The sequence below is a fragment of the Puma concolor genome, chromosome C2 (assembly GCF_028749965.1).
Source record: "Puma concolor isolate L17-30 chromosome C2, mPumCon1.1.hap2, whole genome shotgun sequence".
Lineage (NCBI taxonomy): Eukaryota > Metazoa > Chordata > Mammalia > Carnivora > Felidae > Puma > Puma concolor.
In genome coordinates, this window is record NC_141675.1 from 28,509,879 (window position 1) to 28,515,156 (window position 5,278).

Genomic DNA, 5,278 nt, shown 5'->3' on the forward strand with positions numbered 1-5,278 from the left:
GACGTTCAACAGACCAAGCCACCCAGGCGCCCCTCCTTGATATTTCTTAAGTCCCACCCTCTGCTCTGTGCTGCTCCTTTCACCACTGAAAATGAACCCACGGTAAAGTAATTGCTATCATTTACTGAGCAGTCACTATGGATTCATTAACATTATACCACTCTGACATCAAACTTAGCAAGAGGAATACTATTATTAACTCCAATGTACAAAATGAAAAGAACCCAGAACTTACAGAGGTTGGTTAACTGGCCCCAAATCATTCAAGGGACTGGAATAAAACTTTAGAAGTCATCCTAACTGTCTAACGGTGAGAGAGGTATACCCCCTTTGGAAGCAGGAAGCCCAAATTTCCACAAAGTGAAACAAAACCCATCAGGCAGCAAAGTACCACGGAATGAGCTTTTGCTGTCATTATTTTTCAAAGAGAAATGAGACAGAGATGATACCTTGCTTAATGAAAGCTTGGATGCAATTCATTTCCTTTCAAAGTAGAACATAATCGAGATGTTTTTGATATTTTCCTAAGAACTCCTGCTATAGGGCAACCTTCAAAAACCACCAAATAGAAGTCAGCGGAAATCTCTGTGTTGACTATTTCCTTCTTATCATGTGCACAAATGACTGATCTGTAGCTCATTTATTTACGACTCTCACCCCAGGAGACAAAGCCTGTCCAACTCTGTTTGGCACTGGGTTAATTACAGTTGGATAGGAAAGTTGGAAACTGAAATGCCCAACATGTCATTTATATAATCCATACAATAAATACCAAGCAGCATTTACACTCTTATATTTTAGATAAGTTTTGGAATATTGAACATCACATACAGGATATATTATTAAATGAAAAAGATCAGTTTATAAGAGTTTTTTTTTTAATTATGTCTTAGGCTGATGTCCTGATTTGGGCTCTCATGGCAGCAAAATTCAGGAATTCTAATTCAAATAGCATATTTGGGAAGTGACTACAGGATACACTGGTAGAGGAGAGGGGAAGTGAGACAGGAAAAGGGAAGCAGCCAACAAAGGTTGTTTTGTCATACAAGTTAACGCTGTGGGCAGCCCAGCTTAGTGCCATTGAGAACTCTGGAGCCGAGGTGGATGGCATCATGGCTGAGCTATCCCACGGGAGGGGTAAGGAATCTGGGTTATTTAAACAGCAACCTCTGCCAGCTGTTATTTGAAGGTGCTCCCAGGGGCCATTAATTCTCTGGCAATTCCAGCTTGCCTCAAACAGATGTAGAATGGGCTCTGGCTGCCAAGAAAGAAAGAAAGAACGAACGAACTCAGGGGAAGAGATGCAGATGTTGGCAGCTGGAATCAGGCAGAGATGGTATCTTGTTTAATGAAAGCCTGGATACAATTCATTTCTATCGCCTTGTGGTAAAGGGTGAAGGGAAAACTGGCAGACCATCCTGACTGCCTGCATTATCTCGATACCCCAGAACCTAGAGCTAGAGGCAAAAGCTTACCTGCTATTAGTTTTTCACAAAGCGCGACCCCCAGGGAGGAGGGAGGTAAAAGGGGGAGCGAGGCAGAGAAAGGTTAGGTCAGTGCAAAGGTGCGTTTCCAAGCTGGTCATCATTTGTTAACAAGTGCAACTGATTGCTTGATCCCATAAAGCTGTCTTCCAGAGGGTATATGAGCTACAGCATCCCAGGACACTCTGTCCCAAGGAAGGGAGAAGAAGACTTAGCCCTCAACTTCTGTATCTTGTTGGTGAAAGGTTTTCCTCATGCTGCATTAACTCCTCAACATTTCCAGGTTCTGTAGGTGGAGGCACCAAGCGGGTCTCATGGCCTCTCATAACTCAAAAGCAAGAGGGAAGCCAAGAGTAGGAAGCCAGAGGCATCCATCATTGATAAAGTCAATGCACACTTGCCACTGCAATGGCTGCCAGGGTAGAGAAGCTGGCCAAGGGTCTCAGGAACAGTGAGGAACAAGAGGATCTGAGATGTTGCCTAAGACATGCCTGATACGTTTTGGTTATGTTTATGTGTACATACATAAAACATACACACACATGTCCCATCACATTTAACAGACAACAGTTAACAAAAGATAGTGGTAGAGATGCAACCCAATTTATTCCCTCCTATAAACTTTGATATATGTTTAAAGTTTTATACAGTAAATGTATTTTGATTTTATAATGGGTAAAGTTCATGTGGACAATTTTAGAAAGGGAGGTAGAGTAGTAGACATTTATTTTCCAAAGTAAAATAAATCAGCAAAAAAACAAACAAAAAAGGTAGTAGTCTATGTTTTACTTGATGGACATACACAAAGTTGTCTTCTTCAACAAAAGTTTGAATCTTTTAAGGGTTGTTTATAAGGCAGCAATAAGTTGGGGGTTTTTTTTAATACTTTTATTTATTTTTGAGACAGAGAGACAGAGCATGAGCAGGGGAGGGGAAGAGAGAAAGGGAGACACAGAATCGGAAGCAGGCTCCAGGCTCTGAGCTGTCAGCAGAGAGCCCGACGCAGGGCTCAAACTCATGGACTGTGAGATCATGACCTGAGCCAAAGTCAGATGCTTAACCTACTGAGCCACCCAGGTGCCCCAAGTTGTTTTTTCTTAAATGTGAGAGGTATAATTCTTGCCTTATAATAGAATCAGTTTCCAAATAACTTAAGAATATACCTTGTTTATCTTGTATCATTCATTTATTCATTCACTCAATTAGCCAAAAGTTGTTATTCATCAAATACCTTGTGAGCCCTTACCATGGGCAAGGTATTTACCAGTTGCTGGTGATAACAAGAAGAATCAAAAAGAATTGAGTAGGTAAGATCAGTTATGGCAGTGAAAGTTAGTACTCACTAACTATCCAAATGCTTTCTTCTCTTTCCCAGCCTCCACTGCAATGACACTGGGGACATAAGACTAGGTCTGTCCAATGAACTGTGAGCTGAAGTGAGGCGTGTCACTCCAGGGCTAAGGCAGCTGGGAACTTAGGTGACTCCTCCAACTCTCTCTACCCCTGCAGCAATGACTCTGGAGGCCCCATTGTGCTAGATGGACATCGTTGATTTGCATCAATAAGATACAAATCTTTGTTGTATTAAGTTCTTGAGATTTCAGGGCTGACACCACACTATTGCCAAAGTTAGTCTGACTAATACACAGACCTATAAACAATTACAATATGCCATGCAATAACATTAAAAAGAGGTAAATTCAATGTGCTATTGAAACAAGCAAAAAAGGTTAATTAACAAAGCTAGAGTTGCCATTTATACTTCCAGTACTAAGTCACAGTATCCCCATGAAGGAATAGGTTTCCCCATGGCCTGGACTGAGTGCAGACTTTTTTTCTTGTTCTGGCATCCACAAAACAACAGACAATCTTATGGGCTATTGTTTAAACCTAGTAAACATACCAGAGAAGCACATCCAAATACATGAACACCAAAATCCAAAGAGACCCACCATGTGATATGCTTCCTTCTGTGTGGTATGCCACTTCAGAAGGTATATCCTCACAAGCTTCAGAGCTTGTACTCTTAACATTTTACAATGTAGCAGACTCCTAAATGTTTGCAGTGCTTTTCTTCCACCCCTAGTAAGACAGGAGGATAAGGGCCTATGACCATGACCTTTGTGATATTTTTCCCCCAAATCTACAACTTTGGCCTAATCATGAGAAAACATTACACAAACCCAAAGTGAGGGGCATTCTACAAAATATCTGACCAGGACTTTTCAAAAGTGTTAAGATTACAAAACAAACAAACAACAACTCAAGGAAAAACTGAGTAACTGTCAGAGAAGGAAACTAAGCAGGCGTTATGACTCCAGGCAGCATGGCATCCTGGACTGAATCCCGCCACAGGAAAAAAGACAGTAACAGAAAAATTGGTGACATCTGAATGATGTCTATGGTTTGGCTAATAGTGTTGCACCAATGTTTATTTCACAGTTTTGATAAATGTGGCATGGTTATGCAAGATGTTAACACTAGGGGAAGCTGAGTGAAGGGTATATGGGACATTTCTATAGTATCTTCACAACTCTTCTGTAAATCCTAACTATTAAAAGGTTAAAAGTTTGAAGAAAGGAGGTTAGAAAGGGTCTGGTGAATAAGATCGAATACCCAGAAAGGAAAAAACAAAGGTCCACGTGAGAAGATGCAGGTATGCATATGCATATGTATGTTTGTCTGTTGGTGGGTCTGTGTGATGGTGTGTGGGTCAGGATGTGTGCATGTGGTCGGGGGACATCTGGTGTGTGGGATGTGTGTATATGCCTCTGGACGTATGGCTGTATTTATGTGAATTTATATGCACACAGCTTTACTGCAAGGGAATTAACAAGCCAAGGTACTTATGTGAGAGTGAGCACATCCTTAAATTTTGAGCCCTAGGCACCTTGCTTTCCTCACTCTACACCCAGTATTTTAACGAAGCTGCCAAGAAGAGCAAAAGAACACAGAGGGGGCACCTGGATTTGAACCAGGGACCTCTTGATCTGCAGTCAAATGCTCTACCACTGAGCTATACCCCCTGATGGTAACAAGCTGCACATAAATACTTATTTCACTTTTATGAGTTACATCATACTTCATAAATACCTTTTATGGCTCAGATTCTTCCTGGACTTAAATTCATCTTCAATTCCCTTCCAGCCACACCAGCGCCTGCTTTTCCCAGAGCATATATACTCATTCTTTTCCCAGCACCTCAAGCTGAGTATAATTCTCCATATAATTCTCCAGTTTTTAAAACACACTACCAACTGCCTAAAAATCTCTGGGCACATCGTGAATGTTTCTCCCCCCACCCCCACATCAACGAACGTTTTAAGTTTTATGGGTCACCAACAAGTATTGGACAGGGAGGGAGTCTTAACTGGGTATCCACAAACTTCAAAGGTTCAGATGTAACTCCGATATTGTAGGCAAATGTTGTGTATGTACGTGCATCATATATTGTGTACGTTTTCATCAAATTTTCAAAGGGGACCTCATCCAGGATGAACTGTCTTATTTTACAGTCAAACAACAACAACTAGGTATTCCAAAGTCCAAAATTCACCTTTGAGCACCTCTGATTCCTCTTCTCTTTGGTTCCAGTCTGAGGATTTTTAATCTTGTGTACCTCTGACACTGAGCAGAAAGGTCAAGGAAAACTCTGTCATTGCAACCAATCCTCCCTGAGGAGGCCTGTCGCCTCCTTGAAGCTGCCGAGCGAAGGCAGCCAGAGGTTCCGCTCACAGGCTCTCACAGGTCCCAGATACCCATTCCCAGTCACTCCACTCTGAAGCTTTCCAGGA

At 41.7% G+C, this 5,278-nt stretch overlaps 1 non-coding gene across 1 annotated transcript; it reads right to left on the bottom strand.

The window, feature by feature from the left end:
- Positions 1–4,438: 4,438 nt before the first annotated feature.
- TRNAC-GCA (transfer RNA cysteine (anticodon GCA)) lies at positions 4,439–4,510 on the bottom strand. Its single transcript has one exon. It is a non-coding gene; the product is annotated as a tRNA-Cys (tRNA).
- Between the last annotated feature and the right edge of the window lie 768 nt (positions 4,511–5,278).